Source organism: Delphinapterus leucas, chromosome 21 (genome assembly GCF_059928025.1).
Source record: "Delphinapterus leucas isolate spDelLeu-1000000601 "Yukka" chromosome 21, BTC_Dleu_Yukka2, whole genome shotgun sequence".
Taxonomy (NCBI): Eukaryota; Metazoa; Chordata; class Mammalia; order Artiodactyla; family Monodontidae; genus Delphinapterus; species Delphinapterus leucas.
The window spans coordinates 18,120,864-18,144,231 of record NC_143149.1 but is presented as its reverse complement, the minus strand read 5'-3'; the positions used below and the strand labels follow the sequence as shown (position 1 = coordinate 18,144,231).

The 23,368-nt window shown below is 34.0% G+C and overlaps 1 long non-coding RNA gene across 1 annotated transcript in view; it reads right to left on the bottom strand.

Moving 5' to 3' along the window:
• LOC149744434 (uncharacterized) overlaps positions 1-23,368 on the bottom strand; it is a 224,159-nt gene that overhangs the window by 172,313 nt on the left and 28,478 nt on the right. The window contains exon 2 of the long non-coding RNA XR_016391155.1: positions 1-23,368. This exon is cut by the window's left edge and continues 34,528 nt beyond it; it is cut by the window's right edge and continues 14,552 nt beyond it. This is a non-coding gene — a long non-coding RNA (uncharacterized LOC149744434).

The following is a 23,368-nucleotide window of genomic DNA, read 5'->3' as shown; positions in this document are numbered from 1 at the left end:
ATGGAATGCAAGTTAGGCAGTGCATAGAGAAAAACTTATAGATGTAAACAGCTGAATTAAAGATAAGAAAGATATCAAATTAATAACCTAAACTTCTACCTTAATAAACTAGAAACATGAAGAGTAAATTAAAGCCAAAGTGAGCAGAACAATAAAGATTAGACTGGAGGCAAATGAAAAAGTATATAGAAGAATAGACAAAATCAACAAAACTAAAAGTAGGTTCTCTGAAAAGATCAACAAGTTTAGTTAGACCTAAGAGGAAAAGGAGAGAAGATTCAAAACACTGAAACCAGGAATGAAAGAGGGAGTATTAATTCTAATCTTACAGAAATACAAAGGATAATAAGGAAGCACCATGAACAATGGTGTGCCAACAAATTAGAAAACCTAGATGAAGTGGATAAATTCCTAAAACATGGAAACTACTAAAAATGACTAAAGAAAAAATAGAAAATCTGAATAGACCTGTAACAAGTAAAGAGATTGAGTTACTAAAAAAAACTTTCCACAAAGGACATCCAAATGGAACAAATGGCTTCAACGGTGAATACTACCAAAAGTTTAAAAACTAGTTAATGCCGACACTTCACTAAGTCTTCCAAAATATAGAAAAGGAGGAAATACTTCCCCACTCATCCTATCAGAAATACATTACTGATTCCAAAACCAGACACAAATCTGTAAAAATAAAAAACTAAAGACCAATATACCTTATTAATATGAAAGCAAAATTCTCAACAGATACTCGAAGACCATGTCCAGCAACATGTAAAAAAGAATTATACAACATGACCAAGTGGGAGTTATTCTGGGAATGAATGACTGCTTGAATATATGGAAATAACTCAATGTTATATATAATATTAATAGAATAGAAGACAATATCACATGACCATTTCAATACATGCAGAAAAAGCATTTGAAAAAGTCAACACACCCTTTCATGATAAAAAATATCAGGAGAAAGACTAGGATTCTCCTCCTGCCATCTCTATTCAACCTTGCACTGGAGGTTCTAGCCAAGCCAATTAGCCAAGAAAATGAAAAAAAGACATTCTATTGGAAGGAAAGAAGTAAAACTATCTCTACCCACAGATAAGATGATGTTGTATATAGAAAATCCTAGAGAACAAAAAACAAAAACCCCTTAGAGGTCATACACTACTTCAGTAAGATGTTAATATATAAGATCAGTATACAGAAATCAATTGTATTTTTATATACAGTTGACCCTTGGACAATGCTGGGGTTAGAAACACCAGCCCCCTCCACCCAGTCACAGCTGAAAATCTGAGTACAAGTTTATAGTTGGTTCTCCATATCCACGGTTCTGCATCTGCAGATTCAACCAAGGATCATGTAGTATGGTAGTACATATTTATTGAAAAAAATTGCAGTAAGTTATTTAAAGGTCAATTGTCTACTAGAACTCCAAATCATACTTATAAAGATTTAAATTCAAGAGCATTCCAAGTGTATTCCCTGAATTGCCAACTCACAATATCATAATCTGAGAATTGGAAGAGATCCATGAATTTATAGTTGATTCCAAGTGCAAAGACCCTATACTATGTTTTAGGAGAGTTATCCAAAATATTATAACTGAATTAGGGGTGAATTTGGGACTTTGTTTCTTTTTTTTCCTTTTCCATTACGGTTTATTACAGGATACTGAACATAGTTCCCTATGCTGTACAATAGGACTTTGTTGTTTATCTAGTCTATATATAATAGTTTGCATTTGCTAGTCCCAAGCTCCTCAAATGCTTCGCACAAAAGGGGAAATTTCAAGGGAAATAATCCACTCATAATTTAAAATAATTTGTATAGGAAAAAACCATAAAATAACAGAACTTGAATATTTCTTATTACCACCTGTAAGGTGGATTCTACTGTATTGTTATGTGGTGACATAATTCGACCTGGCAGAAACTAAATACCCTGACTATATCATTATACATTTCCATGTGCTTTCACAATATTAATTGCTTGTTATGTTTCTCCTTGAAGCCAAATATCAAGTTTCATAAGTGGGACAAATAGTTTTCCATTTCAAGTGAACTTATCTTTGTAAGCTAAAATAAAGTACAATGGGTTGTTTTTTTTGGCAAAATGATGTTAATATTACTGAATTTATAATTTGTTTTGTCATCTTCTCACAGAACAATGACTACATTCCTTTATTTCCCATTCAAAAGGAGTATAATTGTTGTTAAAAATTCATCTTTAAATACTTCACTCCATAATTAAGTACCACCAAAGAAAAGCCGGTCACTTGCCAATATAAACATTCTTCTGTTTACATGCCCAGCCCTTCAGAGTAAGTAAATTGCTCAATAAATATTTTCCTTATTTTTATGAAGGCCCTACATGTTTTTTAACCTTTTTTCATATCTCTAAGGTAGAATTAATTTGATAAATAGACAAGATCGTAAAGAGGACAATTTTTAAGGTGATACTGACATAAAGACTGACAGGTCTAACATTCTCAGAATTTGCATGTGGCATCAAAATTTTATATCACTCAGACTTTTCCTTTGAGAAGCAAAGCTGAAGATAATTAATATTGAACATGGTAAGAGATCCTGTTTGTCCTATTTCACTTAAATACATTCTAATTTATGAAAAGGGAAAAGAGTGGAGATTTTTCATGTTTTCATCTTACTAGGGGAGCCTTCCTACTTTCTCTAATTGCACTAAAGAACTAAAGATAAATGTTCACAAAATCAACATGACTGATTACAGAGGGAGCTTATTTAGTGCCTAGAAGCAATTTGAGTGTAATAGAGTAGAGATGCCATTTCTTCAAATGAGTTCTTTAATGAGCCTTTGTCTCACAACTTAATCGTGCTTTTTACTTTATTCCCCAAGATGTTCTGGTGTCTTTCGTGCAGACCACAGGGAACATGTCTACCTGGAAAAATTCTAAAGTAACTCATCTTAAGTAATAGAAGAAAAAGCAGGTGTTATTTTGGAAGATTACTTTTGAAAAGGGCCTTTTACCTATTCACAGAATACTCAAATAATTTGTTTTCAAGAATAAGACAGAGTACATTGTTTATTGGCTCTTGCAATTTCACGCAATTTTTCAAAACTGATGCAAGCAATAGTTTATTTTCTCCTAATAAAGCTAGTGTAGATTGTTTACAAAGTTTAAGTATACATCAACCTCATTTTACTTTCAGGTAACTACATATTGTTAAATACAGTTAAAGAGATATTAATATTCAAATACCTAAGAAAAACAACCTTAGGTCAGGGGATATATGTCTGATACTATTAAGGTTTGGGGAAAGTACAGCAAGGAGTAAATGGCATCAGAATAAAATACTTCACTGAAAAATTGCTCCTGGCAGTTTTCAATAAAATCAATTCAGAAAATAATGCTTCCTACCAATGTCTGAAGTGCAAATGGAATCCTGCTTCATTTATTTCTATTAAGCAGTCTTTTCTGTGTGTTGCACTTAATTGAACTATAGTTCCCTTCATTAAATATGCCTCTTGAACTTTTCATTTTTGAAAAATGCTGTTCTCCCGACCACAGTAAATGTGAGAAGGAGAAATCAAATATTTCTAGGAAATACAAGATGTGTGCATGGGTTGATTTTTTTATACTTAAGAAAATAAAGAAAAATATTAAAAGATTTATATTTGTATAACTCACATGAATCACTTCCAAGTTTCCCTGTATTGCAAGTCTCATCAATGTATTATAGAATCTTGACTGATGACAGTATAAGGCTTCATTGCTTGATATGTCATTCACACCTTTACCTCAAACATCTCCTACTGGGTGGAAGGTCTCTTCACATCTTAGGCCATAATTCTTTGAAATTTTTTGTTTGTTTGTATGTCAGTTACTAGAGCAAGCTCTTTCCTTGAGGAAGCCCACAATAACTTTGAGTGTATCTTCATTTGGTTATTGGCTCATCAGGTCTCAAACAGGTCTCAAGCTTTTTGTCTCTTTCTCCAACACTCTAATCAACTCAGAAAATTCTGCCAAATCCTACTCCCCTTCAAGAAAAAAAAAAGTCAAAAGAAATATTGTGAATCTCTAAGAGAGCAAGATTACAAACTAGCCACAATCCTTCATAAAAAGCCATTTTGAGTTAAACCAAGGGAATATATGCTGACAGTAATGGGCTTCTTCTCAGAATACAATCTCAGGTCTGCTATAAGATACAAATGAATGAACATTCAATATCCCCAAGTTTCTTCTGCTTAGCTTGGCTAAAGTGACTACAGGTTTAAACCATGAGATGCATATGAGCTAAACACCGACCACTGCCACAGTGAAATGTCAGTAAGGCAACTACAGAATATGACCTTGGAAAAATATTACTTTCTGATGTTCCCTCTAAGCTATTCCTAAAATACACATCAAAATGCACTGCTGAAAAATATATACTATTAATTTGGTTTGTCTCAATTAATTTACTTGGAGTTTATGAGACTTCTTAGATCTACTGCATGATGTCTTCTAAAAATTTTGATACATATCAGCAATCATTTCTTCAAATAGTGCATGTGTCTGATTTTTCTCTCCTTTCTGCAATTCCACCAGCAAAGTTTACGTTTTTCTCACTACGTCATTATATGTGATCTCTTTTATACTTTTTTCTTCTGATTTATATTCCCATTTCTGAATTCCTTCTTCATTTGCATTGCATCTCCTCTTAGAAACCATCCTTTAATATATTAATTAATGATACTGTAGTTTTCAATTGTAAAGTTTTCAATTTTAAAAGTAGTTTACAATTCTCTCCAAAATTTTCAATCATTTCTTTTCTACCCTTGAAAGAAAGCTGAGTTATTTTAAAGTCTGCACATTTATGATCTAGGGTACTTTGTAAATCTGTTTCTATTGTCTGCTTTTTGCTGTGTCATTGATGATGTCTTGTGCCTGCTTCCTTTTTTATGTCAGACATTATATTTGTAAAACTGTTGTAGAAATTACTCGAGGCCTAGAATCTCACCTTTCTCCAGAGAGGAATTATGCTGCTTTTGTTAGGTACTTGGACAGACTGGCAATCTGAGTTCACCTCAATTCAATTCCAAATATTAAAATGACTCCAAGTTGAGCTGCAGTTCCTGCAAAGGTCTATCTACTTCTGGTTCACCTTTTCTTCAAAGGTATAGTTTTTCAGGTCCCAACTAAAAGTAATGGGTATTCACAAGGCCACTGATTTTGGTAGACTTGGGTTCCAAACCCTATTACGCCAGCTCTGTGAGACTCTCAAAAGCAAAACTCAGCTTTTCATCAACTACCACAAAATTATCAACACCTCAAAGGGATGTGGTCCCAAATGCCAGGATTTGCCAGTATTGGTTTCCTTTTCTCTTCTCCTTGAATTCTGAGCTGGTATTTCTTCATTAGTTCTCTGATGCCTTTTTAAGTAGAATTTGTTTGTTCGTTTGTTTAATCCAACTTTCAGTTATCCTCAGCAGAGGATTGTCTAAATTATCAAGGCTTTTGTTATTTACAAATACTATTACCTAAAGTAGTGTCTGTAACATTTTTTAGTACTTACAAATATTATTAATATTATTATTACTACTACTCTAATACATGCCTTTTAACTTTCTTACTGGCTTTCAAGATTTTTTTCCTTTGTTATTGCCTCGCATCAAATCTGTCTCTATACTGCTACCAGGGTGATACTGAAAATCCAATAATGCCACTTCCATGTTTAAATTCTGAGTAACTTCAGTTCTGATAGATAACATTATATAGAAATAATACAAAGGATGAACATGGAAGTAAAATAAACCTCATTTCAAATCCTTGCTCTAACAATAGTTATATAAACTTGGGAAAGTTAAGTTCTCATCTCCATTTGTCTAAACTCTAAAAGTTAGCATGATATTAACACTGAGCATATAAAGTTGTTTTGAAGATTAAGTAAGAAATAAAGTATTTAGTATAGAGAATATTAATGAGATACATAGCACTTAGTATCATGTTGCAAGAATTCAGTAGATATGAGGAGTTCTCTTATGTCTGAAGTACCTCTGACTGCACAAACATTCCATAATGTCTCTTCTCTCCATTTCTTTTCACATATTATTCCACCCTTTACTTTGGACAAAAGCCAGAAGAAAAATAGAAATAAATGGGTTTTTTCTCATCTTTTAAATTACTTGGAGAGCCAAACACTCTCTTCTCTGGCTCAAACTATTCATAGGCTTCCTACCCATCACCAATTCTTTTAGATTACAGGTGGAAAATCGGGCCATGGAAAACATGATAATAATGGAAATACACATGATTTATCATGATAGAGGGCCATATCATTAAATAAGAGTAAATAATAAAATATAAGCTATTTTTCAACAAAAAAGCAGTGGCTGCAATAATACAGAGAAAGAATTCAAGTTCAAGCCAAGAAAAAAACTTTGGGGGCATCTATCATGGAAAAAGTATGATGTATTTTAACAAAAGAGGAAAAACTAAGCATAGGATGCAAATTGTATACAGTTAAGACTCAAACTGAATGTTTAAGTGAATTGTAACTGCTTTAGAAAAAAATCAAATTGCCCTGCAAGTTCTGATAATTTTCTATCAACATAGAGAAAAATAAAATGTGATTTCCAAACTAACAGAAAGGGCAACTCTACTAAAAACAGAACAATGGAGACAATTGGCTGACTGCAAATTGTATGTTATTTAATTAACTTGTATTATAAATGTATAAATTTTCTATAAAATGTGAATGTATTTATACCCAAAGGAGGAAATATTAAAAACTATGTCTGAAATAATGTCATCTCTCAGAAAATTTTCATCAAATGCACAACTTCCTAACATGTATACATGATTAACACCATCCTAAACCCTTTCTTTGGCTTTCAGATGTTTAGTGCCTCCTTCACATCTAATCCTTCAAATCAGTCATCCTTCCTTGCCCTTTAACCTGTTACCTTCCTTACCTTTCCTTTACCCTTGATTCTAATCAAGACATATTTGGAATCTCAATAAGTTTAAAATAAGAGAATAATAAGTAAAGGACACACAAAGATATAAAGGTGATCTTTAAATAAACTTAATCCTGCCATACTGAAGTAGATGAAGTAGTTGAAGATTTTTAAATCTGGCAACACAATCTAAACGTCTTCAACATAATTTTCCAGAAAATAACTAGTTCAAATCTGTTGGATAGCCTGGAGAGAGGCTTTAGTCATCGGATGCTCTGAGTACCACACACTGAGTGAGATGGATACGCACTTACTTGGCTAATGAGTTCACCTTCAAACTCAGAAAACTCAATCTGAAGTAAATTACCAGGCAACTACCTCTGCAGCCATAGAAAAGAAGTAAAATATTAATAAATTGCAAACCAAAGAAATATTATGCACTACCAAATAACCATATTTCATCACTTCTAAGACCTTGTCAATTTTAGGATACTTTATTGTTGATATTTCACTAACAATTTGTTAAAACTGGCAACTCATATATGACATATCTTTGATTCCAGGATACATCCTGATTTCAAAGATGTTAAATGTGAAAAAAAATGTATATCTTCAAAAATTAAAATGTGGCCTTCTTTATTTTATTTACTGGCCTTCGCTTTTGCCTCGTGAAACAAAGGGAAGTCCCAGTCTCAATCCTAGAATTTCTATTTTCAAAATCCACGTAAGCAGAAAATGACTTTACAAATGCACACACGGAAGCCCAAAAAGTGACTTGATCTGACATTGGAATTGTAGGCACTGGAGATACAGCAGTTACAAAAACAGAAAAGAAAAATTGCCTTTGTCTTTTGAGAGCTAACAGTCATGTGTGTGTGTGTGTGTGTGTGTGTTTACTGTATTGGTTCTTAATATCCTATTTAATTCTATCAGTGAACTTACTTCTTTGTACTCCTATGGCAACTTTAGCTCTTGTAAACTGTACTGATTACTCACCTCTCTTGGGACCATTTTTTCTATCGTCTTTCCTTCTGTCCACTTCACACTCCACTGACTATATTTTCTGATAAAAATCTGAAAGGACTAAAAAAAAAAAAATCTGAAAGGACTGAACTATCAATTCTCTCAGAAAGAAAAAGAAAATTTACAAAAAGAGATGAGAAATCTCCCAGCCACATATTTTCTTGTAGAAATCAGAACAAAAGAATGATCTTGTCCATTTCATTAAATTCTAGGGATAACTCATGCCAAGATTTAGAAGCCATTACTCCATTGATTGCAACCACTAAACCTGTACTCTAGCAAAAATATATTTATTAAACAGCCACTATTTTCAGATATGGCCACAACTCCTTTGGTACTACCAAGAAAGAAAAAATACCCTATTAAAATTTGAAAGGACACTGGTCTCTATTTGAATACAGCAATTGTCTTACTGCAAAGCATTTCTGAAGGACAAATTATGTACACCTTTCTTAAAATAACCGAAGACAGTCATTTTCTGTAGACAGAAACAGCTTTAGAATAAATAAATAACAAAGGTTTGCAGTGACTGGTTGGTGTGTTGGGCAGAGTGTGGTGACTTTTCTTGAATCTACGTCTCCAAAGTCCTTACATAAGACTAAAAAACTATTAGTTTTATATCAAACAATTGAGGAATGTAGCTGATGGAGCTCATGGGGAAGAAGAGAACAGCCTAAAGAGTATCTGGGTGCACACTGTTCTCTAGAATGAAAATGGTATCAAAAACATCCTCGAACCATCATCACAGATGTAGCAAAGTGCAGTTCATTTATGTGGAACCCATAGTATATGATGTGCTCCTATGAAGGAGCACACATACAATCAATTCAGATAAAAGGTAGTAAGATAATTCCAATGGGGAGGAGGCCTTCTTCAAAAAAAAAATGTTCTCTAATAAATTTTAAAATCAAAATTATTAAATACAAGGATCTGTTTCTAAAACTTTAGTTCTTCTTATTCATTTTTACTTTAAAGTGCCTTTTCAATACCCATAGATCTATATTTTCTTTCTTTGCTTTCAATTTAATATTAATCAATCATATAAGTCTTTAGGGCAACATAAAAGGAATTTAAGCATGAATAACAGCATACATGGGTAGATAGATACAGATATTATTACTAGCTGATATTAATCATGTTAAATTTTACATCAAATTGGTTTTTTATCTCTGTACAGAACAGAGCATCATAGATCATGACTTACTGTTGCTTCTGGGTATAGGCGTTGCAGAGTGGGTAAAAACTAGACACAGTGCCTATGGGAGATGGTAAAGAAGACATGCCATGTATATTAAATGTAATACAAAGCTCCTGACTCTGCCCAGCTGTATCTGGCTAGAGGCAAAAATGATGGTGCTCACTTCAAGTACTTACATTGTGATGCTAAATAATCAAGTAACATGATGATTATGATTTTTTTAATTTCCTTTTTATAATTACCATCATATACCATCTGCAGTGGGATAGTAACAATAGCATTAGCTATTTCAGTATGTTTTTACATTGCCTAGCACAAAAGCCGGGGTGAAAAAAATGACGGCAATAATCTGCTTTTCTCAGAAATATAGAAGTAACTGATTTAGTTTTGTAAATCAGCTTAGTTGGAACTCTTCATAGGTAATCCAAAGAAATCTAATTCATACATCCTTCATATGTAAGTTCTTATATGACTGAATTAATTTAGAATATTTTAAATCAAGGACAAATGTGTAAATGTGGGTTATTAATTTATTTTGCCTAAAGCATTGTAAATGTATCACTTTGTATATGCAAGCTTTGCTTCAAATAAGAAAAAACAAAATGTTCTATTTAATATTGGATAATTTCTTGTGTACATACTTCTGAACCTGCTTTAGAAATATCACTGTTTTGTTAGTTCTACATTTTGACCGCTTTTACTATTTCAACACTGTTATGACTTTTCTCTGACTTCTTGAAAAGCTCCTCATATTTGTCATTTATATCTCTGTCTTGATTATAAGAAGTATTAATGAGATAGCCTCCTACACCAGAGGGCAGACAGCAGAAGCACGAAGAACTACAATCCTGCAGCCTCTGGAACTAAAACCTCATTCACAGAAAGATAGACAAGATGAAAAGGCAGAGGGCTATGTACCAGATGAAGGAACAAGATAAAACCCAAGAAAAACAACTAAATGAAGTGGAGAAAAGCAACATTCCAGAAAAAGAATTCAGAATAATGATAGTGAAGATGATCCAGGACCTCAGAAAAACAATGGAGGCAAAGACGGAGAAGATGCAAGAAATGTTTAACAAAGACCTAGAAGAATTAAAGAACAAAAAAATAGAGATAAACAATACAATAACTGAAATGAAAAATACACTACAAGGCATCAATAGCAGAATAACTGAGGCGGAAGAATGGATAAGTGAACTGGAAGACAGAATGATGGAATTCACTGCTGCAGAGCAGAATAAAGAAAAAAGAATGAAAAGAAATGAAGACAGCCTAAGAGACCCCTGGGACAACATTAAATGCAACAACATTCGCATTATAGAGGTTCCAGAAGGAGAAGAAAGAGAGAAAGGACCTGAGAAAATATTTGAAGAGATTATAGTAGAAAACTTCCCTAACAGGGGAAAGGAAATAGCAACCCAAGTCTAGGAAGCACAGAGAGTCCCATACAGGATAAACACAAGGAGAAACATGCGGAGACACACAGTAATCAAATTGGCAAAAATTAAAGACAAAGAAAAATTATTGAAAGCAGCAAGGGAAAAATGACAAATAATATACAAGGGAACTCCCATAAGGTTAACAGCTCATTTCTCAGCAGAAACTCTACAAGCCAGAAGGGAGTGGCATGATATACTTAAAGTGATGAAAGGGAAGAACCTACAACCAACAATCCTCTACCCGGCAAGGATCTCATTCAGACTCAATGGAGAAATCAAAAGCATTACAGACAAGCAAAAGCTAAGAAAATTCAGCACCACCAAACCAGCTCTACAACAAATGCTAAAGGAACTTCTGTAAGTGGGAAACATAAGAGAAGAAAAGGACCTACAAAAACAAACCCAAAACAATTAAGAAACTGGTCATAGGAACATACATATCGATAATTACCTTAATCACGAATGGATTAAATGCTCCAACCAAAAGACAAAGGCTTGCTGAATGGATACAGAAACAATACCCATATATATGCTGTCTACAAGAGACCCACTTCAGACCTAGGGACACAAACAGACTGAAAGTGAGGGGATGGAAAATGATATTCCATGTAAATTGAAATCAAAAGAAAGCTGGAGTAGCAATACTCATATCAGATAAAAAAACTTTAAAATAAAGAATGTTACAAGAGACAAGGAAGGACACTACATAATGATCAAGGGATCAATCCAAGAAAAACATATAAAAATTATAAACATATATGCACCCAACACAGAAGCACCTCAATACATAAGGCAACTGCTAACAGCTATAAAAGAAGAAATCGACAGTAACACAATAAGAGTGGGGGACTTTAACACCTCACTTACACCAATGGACAGATCATCTAAAATGAAAATAAATAAGGAATCAGAAGCTTTAAATGATACAACAGACCAGATAGATTTAATTGATATTTATAGGACATTCCATCCAAAAACAGCAGATTACGCTTTCTTCTCAAGTGTGCATGGAACATTCTCCAGGATAGATCACATCTTAGTCACAAATCAAGCCTCGGTAAATATAAGAAAACTGAAATCATATCAAGCATCTTTTCTGACCACAAAGCTATGAGATTAGAAATCAATTACAGGGAAAAAACATAAAAAACACAAATACATGGAGGCTAAACTCTACGTTACTAAATAACTAAGATATAACTGAAGAAATCAAAGAGGAAATCAAAAAATACCTAGACAGAAATAACAATGAAAACACGGCGGTCCAAAACCTATGGAATAGAGCAAAAGCAGTTCTAAGAGGGAAGTTTATAGCTATACAAGCCTACCTTAACAAACAAGAAAAATCTCAAATAAACAATCTAACGTTACACCTAAAGGAACTAGAGAAAGAAGAACAAACAAAACCCAAAGTTAGCAGAAAGAAAGAAATCATCAAGATCAGAACAGAAATAAATGAAATACAAACAAACAAAACAATAGCAAAGGTCAATAAAACTAAAAGCTGGTTCTTTGAGAAGATAGACAAAATTGATTAACAATTAGCCAGACTCATCAAGGAAAAGGGGGAGAGGACTCAAATCAATTAAATTAGAAATGAAAGAGGAGAAGTTACAACAGACACCACAGAAATACAAAGCATCCTAAGAGACTACTATAAGCAACTCTCTGCCAATAAAATGGAAAACCTGTAAGAAATGGACAAATTCTGAGAAAGGTATAACCTTCTAAGACTGAACCAGCTAGAAATAGAAAATATGAACAGACCAATCACAAGTAATGAAATTGAAACAGTGATTTAAAATCTTCCAACAAACAAAAGTCCAGGACCAGATGGCTTCAAGGTGAAGTGTATCAAACATTTAGAGAAGAGCTAACACCCATCCTTTTCAAACTCTTCCAAAACTTTGCAGAGGAAGGAACACTCCCAAACTCATTCTATGAGGCCACCATCACCCTGATACCAAAACCTGACAAAGATACTACAAAAAAAGAAAATTACAGACCAATATCACTGATGACTATAGATGCAAAAATTCTCAACAAAATCCTAGCAAACAGAATCCAACAACACTTTAAAAGGATCATACACCATGATCAACTGGGATTTATCCCAGTGATGCAAGGATTCTTCAAAATACGCAAATCAATGAATGGGATATACCATATTAACAAATTGAAGAAGAAAAACCATATGATCATCTCAATAGATGCAGAAAAAGCTTTTGACAAAATTCAACACCTATTTATTATAAAAACTCCCCAGAAAGTGGGCATAGAGGGAACCTATCTCAACATAATAAAGGCCATATATGACAAATCCACAGCAAACATCATTCTCAATGGTGAAAAACTGAAAGCATTTCCTCTAAGATCAGGAACAAGACAAGGATGTCCATGCTCACCACTGTTATTCAACATAGTTTTGGAAGTCCGAGCCATGGCAACCAGAGAAGAAAAAGAAATAAGAGGAATACAAATTGGAAAATAAGGGGCTTCCCTGGTGGCGCAGTGGTTGAGAGTCTGCCTGCCGATGCAGGGGATGCAAGTTTGTGCCCTGGTCCGGGAGGATCCCACGTGCCGCAGAGCGGCTGGGCCTGTGAGCCATGGCCGCTGGGCCTGCGCATCTGGAGCCTGTGCTGCACAATGGGAGTGGCGATGGCAGTGAGAGGCCCGTGTACCACAAAACAACAACACCAAAAAAAAGTAAAATTGTCACTGTTTGCAGATGACATGATACTATACATAGAGGAGTTTAAAATGCCACCAGAAAACTACTAGAGCTAATCAATGAATTTGGTAAAGTTGCAGGATACAAAATTAATGCACAGAAATCTCTTGCATTCCTGTACACTAATGATGAAAAATCTGAAAGACAAATTAAGGAAACACTCCGATTTACCACTGCAATAAAAAGAATAAAATACCTAGGAACAGACCTGGCTTGGGAGACAAAAGACCTGTATGCAGAAAACTATAAGACAATAATGAAAGAAATTAAAGATGATACCAACAGATGGAGAGATATACCATGTTCTTGGATTGGAAGAATCAATATTGTGAAAATGACTATACTACCCAAAGCAATCTACAGATTCAATGCAATCCCTATCATATTACCAATGGCATTTTTTACGGAACTAGAACAAAAAATCTTACAATTTGTATGGAGACACAAAAGACCCCAAATAGCCAAAGCAGTCTTGAGGGAAGAAAACAGAGCCGGAGGAATCAGACTCCCTGACTTCGGACTATACTACAAAGCTACAGTAATCAAGACAGTATGGTACTGGCACAAAAACAGAAATATAAATCAATGGAACAAGATAGAAAGCCCAGAGATAAACCCACACACCTATGGTCAACTAATCTATGACAAAGGAGGCAAGGATATAAATGGAGAAAAGACAGTCTTTTCAATAAATGGTGCTGGGAAAACTGGACAGCTACATGTAAAAGAATGAAATTAGAACACTCCCTAACACTATACATGAAAATAAACTGAAAATGAATTAGAGACCTAAATATAAGACCAGGCACTATAAAACTCTTAGAGGAAAACATAGGAAGAACACTCTCTGACATAAATCACAGCAAGATCTTTTTTGATCCACCTCCTAGAGTAATGGAAATAAAAAAAAAATAAACAAATGGGACCTAATGAAACTTAAATGCTTTTGCACAGCAAAGGAAACCATAAACAAGACAAAAAGAGAACCCTCAGAATGGGAGAAAATATTTGCAAATGAATCAACAAAGGATTAATCTCCAAAATATATAAACAGCTCATGCAGCTCAATATTAAAAAAACAAACAACCCAATCCAAAAATGGGCAGAAGACCTAAATAGACATTTCTCCAAAGAAGACATACAGATGGCCAAGAAACACATGAAAAGCTGCTCAACATCACTAATTATCAGAGAAATGCAAATCAAAACTACAATGAGGTATCACCTCACGTCAGTTAGAATGGGCATCATCAGAAAATCTACAAACAATAAATGCTGGAGAGGGTGTGGAGAAAAGGGAACACTCTTCCACTGTTGGTGGGAATGTAAATTGATACAGCCACTATGGAGAACAGTATGGAGGTTCCTTATAAAACTAAAAATAGAATTACCATAGGACCCAGCGATCCCACTACAGGGCATATACCCTGAGAAAACCATAATTCAAAAAGACACGTGCACCCTAATGTTCATTGCAGCACTATTTAGAATAGCTATGTCTCGAAAGCAACCTAAATGCCCATCGACAGATGAATGGATAAATAGGATGTGGTACATATATACAATGGAATATTACTCAGCCATAAAAAGGAATGAAATTGGGTCATTTGTAGAGATGTGGATGGATCCAGAGACTGTCATACAGAGTGAAGTAAGTCAGAAAGAGAAAAACAAATATTGTATATTAACACATACGTGTGGAACCTAGAAAAATGGTACAGATGAACTGGTTTGCAGGGCGGAAATTGAGACTCAGATGTAGAGAACAAATGTATGGACACCAAGGGGGGAAAGCTGCAGGGGGTTGGGGGTGGTAGTGTGATGAATTGGGTGATTGGGATTGCCATGTATACACTGATGTGTATAAAATGGATGACTAATAAGAACCTGCTGTATAAAAAAATAAATAAAATAGAATTCAAAAAAAAAGATAAAAGAAAAAGAAGTATTAATTCTGCTTATTATAGTAAATACCCATTTCAATCATGCTTTTGAATTTTAAAATATAATTATTTTAACATTTTTTATTTTTTAAATTAATCATTATTGATGGTAAAATCCACAAATCAGATTTGTAAATTTAAGTGTCCCCTTTTCTCTGAAATCTAATTTACATTTACCCTAAGCAAACCCTGATAACTTTACCCTGAATATAATTCTTCTATAGCTATATGACATCAACATCACACTTGTGTATGAGTGTATTTAAAATTTATATTATAGACTTGGGTTTGAAGCAAAAGCGATTTCTCTACTTTCTTATTTATAAACTGAATTTAGATCTAGAGCAAAAACCAGCAGGATACTTAATTCTGAAATCTGGAAGTATTTACATGTGAATGTGGGACAAGAAAAAAAGAATCCTCATCGTTATGGTCAAAATATACAAACTTCCAGTTAGATACGTAAGTACTAGGGATGTAATGTACAACATGATTAGGTAATTAACACTGTTCTGTGTTATATGTGAAAGTTAAGGTAGTAAATCCTAAGAGTTCTCATCACAAGTAAAAAAAATTTTTTTTTAAATTTTTAATCTATATGTGATCATGGATGTTCACTAAGCTTATTGTGGTAATCATTTTATGACGTATGTAGATCAAATCATTATACTGCACCCCTTAAACTTATACAGTGCTGTATGTCAATTATATCTCAATAAAACTGGAAGAAAAAAGTTATTTATCTTCAGTTTATTTAATTATTTGATACAGATAAACTTTTGAGGTTGTTTCCAACTGTTTCCCTATTATAATAATGCTTCAAGGAATATTGTTTTACACAGGTCATTTTTAAAATATGTTAATGAAGTATGTCTTCATACTTCCATGAATTCTTTTGTTCCAAAATATTAAATGTATATATTTGCATATCTTAATTTTCATATATTATGCACCCAGTCATCTTACTGAATTTTTAAAATTTTTTCCAGTTTTATTGAGATATAATTGAAATATGGCATTGTGTTAGTTTAAGGTATACAACATAATGATTTGACATGTGTATATATTGTGAAGTGATTGCCGCAGTAAGTTTAGTTAATATCTATAACCTCACATAATTACAGATTGTTTTCCTTTTGATGAGAACATTTAAATTCCACTCTCTTAGCAACTTTCAAATATAAAATACAGTATGGTTAACTGTAGTCACCATGCTGTACATTATATCCACAGAATTTATTTATTTTGTGACTGGAAGTTTCTACTTTGACTACCTTCACCCATTTTGCATCTTTTACCCACTGTCTCTGGCAACTACCAATCTGTTCTCTGTTTCTATGAGTTTGGTTTTTTTAGATGCCATATATAAGTGAGATCATACAATTCTGTCTTTCTCTGATTGACTTATTTCACTTAGCATTAGTGCCCCCAAGGTCCATCCATGCTGTCTCAAATGGCAGGATTTCCATCTTTTTAATGGCTGAATAATATTTCATTGCACATATATACCACTTTTTTATTCATGCATTCATCCATTGATGGACACTTTGTTTCCATGTCTTGGCTATTGTAAATAATGCTGTTATGAACATTGGGGAGTATGTATCATTTCCTATTGGTGTTTTTGTTTTCTTTGGCTATATACCCAGGAGTGGAATTGCTGAATTATATGGTAGTTCTATTATAATTTTCTGAGGAACCTTCAAACTGCTTTCCATAGTGACTGCACCAATTTTTATTTCTACCAAGAGTACACAAAGGTTCCCTTTTCTCCACATCCATGCCAGAATTTGTTATCTCTTGTCTTTTTGAGGATGGTCATTCTAATAGGCATGAGGTGATATGTCATTTTGGTCTTAATTTGCATTTCCCTGTTGATTAGTGGTATTGTCCTTTCATGTGCCTGTTGGCCATCTGTAGGTCTTCTTTGGAAAAATGTCTGCTCAGTTACTCTGTCCATTTTTTAATAGAATTTTACAATTTATTTTTATGGCTGTATAATTGACATAACATTATGTTAGTTTCAGATGTACAACATGATGATTCAGTATTTGTATATGTTGCAAAATGATCACCAAAATAAGTCTAGTTAACAGCCATCATCATACATGATTACCAAATAATTATTTTACTTGTAGGATTGTTTTTTTTTAACTTTGAGTTGTATGCGTTCTTTAGGTTTTTTGGATATTAACCCCTTATCAGATATGTGATTTACAATTATTTCTCCTATTCTGTCAGTTGCCTTTTCATTTTGTTGGTAGTTTCCTTTGCTGTGCAAAAAGATTTTTTTAACTTTCAGAGTAGTTTTAGTTTCACAAAAAAATTGAGAGTAATTTACAAAGATTTCCCATATAACCACTGACCCACTCATGTATAACCCTCCCCCAACTATCAGTTTGCCCCACCACAGTGGTACATGTATTACAAGTGATGAATTTACACTGATACATCATAATCAACCAAAGTCCATAGTTTACCTTTACCTTGCCTTATTGATTCTTTCAGATTTTCTAGGCAAACAAACACATCACCTACAAAGAGACTGTTTTATTTCTTTCTACCCAATCTGCATACATTTTATTTCCTTTTCTACTCTAACTGCATTAGCAAAGACTTTCAAGTACAGTGTTGAAAGCATTGATGAGAGCATACATCCTTGTCTTGTTTTGGATCTTGGTGTGAAAGTTTCAAGTTTCTCACTATTAAATATGATGTTTCTTGTAGATATTCTTTATTAAGTTGAGGAGGTACCCCTCTATTCCTAGTTTACTGTCAGTTTTTTATCATAAATAGGTGTTGGATTTTGCGAAATGCTTTTCCTGCATCAAATGATATGATCATGGGATTTCTGTTTAGTTTGTTGATGAGACTGATGACATTAATTGATATTTAAATGTCAATCCAGCTTTGCATGCCTGGATAAATCCCACTTGGTCATGGTATATAATTCTTTTTATACACTATTGGGTTTAATTTGCTAATATTGTATTAATCATTTTTACATCTATGTTTATGAGAGATATTGGCCTGTAGTTTTTATTCTTGCACTGTCTGGTCTGGATTTGGTATTACAATAATGCTGGCCTCATATAATGAGTTAGGAAGTATTTTCTCTGCTTCTATTCTCTGAAAGATATTGTAGAGAACTGGTATAATTTCTTCCTCAAATATTTGTAGAATTCAACAGAAAACCCATCTGCACCTGGTGCTTTCTGTTTTGGAAGGTTATTAATTATTGATTCAATTTATTTAGATGGTCTATTTCTTTTTATGTGAGTGTTGACAGATAGTGCCTTTCCAGGAGCTGATCCATTTGCTCAAATTTGTGAGCACAGAATTGTTCATAGGATTCCTTTATGAACCTTTCTGTGTCCATGGGATCCATAGAGATGTCCTCACTTTCTATGGTGCGAGCCAAGATTACTGATTTTAGATCTTTCTTCCTTTGTTTTCCTTTTTTTGAATTTTATTTATTTTTTTATACAGCAGGTTCTTAGTAGTCATCTACTTTATACACATCAGTGTATACATGTCAATCCCAATCACGCCACCACCCCACCCCACCCCCACCGTGTCCATACGTTTGTTCTCTACAGCTGTGTCTCAACTTCTGCCCTGCAAACCAGTTCATCTGTACCATTTTTCTAGATTCTACATATATGTGTTAATATACGATATTTGTTTTTCTCTTTCTGACTTACCTCACTCTGTATGACAGTCTCTAGATCCATCCACGTCTCTACAAATGACCCAATTTCATTCCTTTTTATGGCTGAGTAATATTCCATTGTATATATGTACCACATCTTATTTATCCAGTGGTCTGTTAATGGGCTTTTAGGTTGATTCCATGACCTGGCTATTGTAAATAGTGCTGCGATGAACATTTGGGTGCACGTGTCTTTTTGAATTATGGTTTTCTCTGGGTATATGCCCAGTAGTGAGATTGCTGGGTCATATGGTAATTCTATTTTTAGTTTTATAAGGAACCTCCATACTGTTCTCCATAGTGGCTGTATCAATTTACATTCCCACCAACAGTAAAAGAGGGTTCCCTTTTCTCTACACCCTCTCCAGCACTTGTTGTTTGTAGATTTTCTGATGATGCCCATTCTAACTGACGTGAGGTGATACCTCATTGTAGTTTTGATTTGCATTTCTCTAATAGTTAGTGATGTTGAGCAGCTTTTCATGTGTTTCTTGGCCATCTGTATGTCTTCTTTGGAGAAATGTCTATTTAGCTCTTCTGCCCACTTTTGGATTGGGTTGTTTTTTTAATATTGAGCTGCATGAGCTTTATATATATTTTGGAGATTAATCCTTTGCCTGTTGATTCATTTGCAAATATTTTCTCCCATTCTGAGGGTTCTCTTTTTGTCTTGTTTATGGTTTCCTTTGCTGTGCAAAAGCATTTAAGTTTCATTAGGTCCCATTTGTTTATTTTTGTTTTTATTTCCATTACTCTAGGAGGTGGATCAAAAAAGATCTTGCTGTGATTTATGTCAGAGAGTGTTCTTCCTATGTTTTCCTATAAGAGTTTTATAGTGCCCGGTCATTCATTTAGGTCTCTAATTCATTTTCAGTTTATTTTCATGTATAGTGTTAGGGAGTGTTCTAATTTCATTCTTTTACATGTAGCTTTCCAGTTTTCCAGCAAACTTATTTAAGAGACTGTCTTTTCTCCATTGTATATCCTTGCCTCCTTTGTCACAGATTAGATGACCATAGGTGTGTGGGTTTATCTCTGGGCGTTCTATCTTGTTCCATTGATTTATATTTCTGTTTTTGTGCCAGTACCATACTGTCTTGATTACTGTAGCTTTGTAGTATAGTCTGAAGTCAGGGAGTCTGATTCCTCCGGCTCTGTTTTCTTCCCTCAAGACTGCTTTGGTTATTTGGGGTCTTTTGTGTCTCCATACAAATTTTAAGATTTTTTGTTCTAGTTAGTTCTGTAAAAAATGCCATTGGTAATATGATAGGGATTGCATTGAATCTGTAGATTGCTTTGGGTAGTATAGTCATTTTCACAATATTAATTCTTCCAATCCAAGAATATGGTATATCTCTCCAACTGTCGGTATCTTTAATTTCTTTCATTACTGTCTTATAGTTTTCTGCATACACGTCTTTTGTCTCCCAAGACAGGTTTATTCCTAGGTATTTTATTCTTTTTGTTGCAATGGTAAATGGCAGTGTTTCCTTAATTTCTCTTTCAGATTTTTCATCATTAGTGTATAGGAATGCAAGAGATTTCTGTGTATTAATTTTGTATCCTGCAACTTTACCAAATTCATTGATTAGCTCTAGTAGTTTTCTGGTGGCATTTTTAGGATTCTCTATGTATAGTATCATGTCATCTGCAAACAGTGACAGTTTTACTTCTTCTTCTGCAATTTGTATTCCTTTTATTTCTTTTTCTTCTCTGGTTGCCATGGCTAGGACTTCCAAAACTATGTTGAATAACAGTGGTGAGAGTGGACATCCTTGTCTTGTTCCTGATCTTAGAGGAAATGCTCTCAGTTTTTCACCATTGAGAATGATGTTTGCTGTGGGTTTGTTGTACATGGCCTTTATTATGTTGAGGTAGATTCCCTCTATGCCACTTTCTGGGGAGTTTTTGTCATAAATAGGTGTTGAATTTTGTCAAAAGCTTTTTCTGCATCTATTGAGATGATCATATGGTTTTTCTTCTTCAATTTGTTAATATGGTGTATCCCATTCATTGATTTGCGTATTTTGAAGAATCCTTGCATCACTGGGATAAATCCCAGTTGATCATGGTGTATGATCCTTTTAAAGTGTTGTTGGATTCTGTTTGCTAGGATTTTGTTGAGAATTTTTGCATCTATAGTCATCAGTGATATTGGTCTGTAATTTTCTTTTTTTGTAGTATCTTTGTCAGGTTTTGGTATCAGGGTGATGGTGGCCTCATAGAATGAGTTTGGGAGTGTTCCTTCCTCTGCAAAGTTTTGGAAGAGTTTGAAAAGGATGGGTGTTAGCTCTTCTCTAAATGTTTGATACACTTCACCTTGAAGCCATCTGGTCCTGGACTTTTGTTTGTTGGAAGATTTTAAATCACTGTTTCAATTTCATTACTTGTGATTGGTCTGTTCATATTTTCTATTTCTAGCTGGTTCAGTCTTAGAAGGTTATACCTTTCTCAGAATTTGTCCATTTCTTACAGGTTTTCCATTTTATTGGCAGAGAGTTGCTTATAGTAGTCTCTTAGGATGCTTTGTATTTCTGTGGTGTCTGTTGTAACTTCTCCTCTTTCATTTCTAATTTAATTGATTTGAGTCCTCTCCCCCTTTTCCTTGATGAGTCTGGCTAATTGTTAATCAATTTTGTCTATCTTCTCAAAGAACCAGCTTTTAGTTTTATTGACCTTTGCTATTGTTTTGTTTGTTTGTATTTCATTTATTTCTGTTCTGATCTTGATGATTTCTTTCTTTCTGCTAACTTTGGGTTTTGTTTGTTCTTCTTTCTCTAGTTCCTTTAGGTGTAACGTTAGATTGTTTATTTGAGATTTTTCTTGTTTGTTAAGGTAGGCTTGTATAGCTATAAACTTCCCTCTTAGAACTGCTTTTGCTCTATTCCATAGGTTTTGGACCGCCGTTTTCATTGTTATTTCTGTCTAGGTATTTTTTGATTTCCTCTTTGATTTCTTCAATTGTATCTTAGTTATTTAGTAACGTAGAGTTTAGCCTCCATGTATTTGTGTTTTTTATGTTTTTTCCCTGTAATTGATTTCTTATCTCATAGCATTGAGGTCAGTAAAGATACTTGATATGATTCCAGTTTTCTTAAATTTACTGAGGCTTGATTTATGACACAAGATGTGATCTATCCTGGAGAATGTTTTGTTTGCACTTGAGAAGAAAGTGTAATCTGCTGTTTTGGGAAGGAATATCATATAATTATCAATTAAACCGATCTGGTTTATTGTGTCATTTAAAGCTTCTGTTTCCTTATTTATTTTCTCTTTGGATGATCTTTCCATCGGTGTCAGTGAAGTGTTGAAGTCCCGCACTATTATTGTGTTACTGTCGATTTCCTCTTTTATAGCTGTTAGCAGTTGCCTTATGAATTGAGCTGCTCCTATGTTAGTTGCATATATATTTATAATTGTTAAATATTCTTCTTATATTGATCCCTTGATCATTGTGCAGTGTCCTTCCATGTCTCTTGTAATATTCTTTATTTTAAAGTCTATTTTATCTGATATGAGTATTGCTACTTCAGCTTTCTTTTGATTTCCGTTTGCATGGAATATCTTTTTCCATCCCCTCACTTTCAGTCTGTATGTGTCCCTATGTCTGAAGTGGGTCTCTTGTAGGCAGCATATATATGGGTCTTGTTTTTGTATCCATTCAGCAAGCCTTTGACTTTTGGTTGTTGCATTTAATCCATTCGTGTTTAAGGTAATTATCGATATGTATGTTCCTATGACCAGTTTCTTAATTGTTATGGGCTTGTTATTGTAGGTCCTTTTCTTCTCTTATGTTTCCCACTTACAGAAGTTCCTTTAGCACTTGTTGTAGAGCTGGTTTGGTGGTGCTGAATTCTCTTATCTTTTGTTTGTCTGTAAAGCTTTTGATTTCTCCATCAAATCTGAATCAGATCCTTGCCGGGTAAGTACTCTTGGTTGTAGGTTCTTCCCTTTCATCACTTTAAGTATATCATGCCACTCCCTTCTGGCTTGTAGAGTTTCTGCTGAGAAATGAGCTGTTAACCTTATGGGAGTTCCCTTGTATGTTATTTGTCATTTTTCTCTTGCTGCTTTCAATAATTTTTTTTGTCTTTAATTTTTGCCAATTTGATTACTTTTGCCAATTAATTGCCAATTATTTGATGTGTCTCAGTGTGTTTCTCCTTGGGTTTATCCTGTATGGGGCTCTCTGTGCTTCCTGGACTTGGGTGGCTATTTACTTTCCCATGTTAGGGAAGTTTTCGACTATAATCTCTTCAAATATTTTTTCAGGTCCTTTCTCTCTCTCTTCTCCTTCTGGGACCTCTATAATGCGAATGTTGTTGCATTTAATGCTGTCCCACAGGTCTCTTAGGCTGTCTTCATTTCTTTTCATTCTTTTTTCTTTATTCTGTTCTGCAGCAG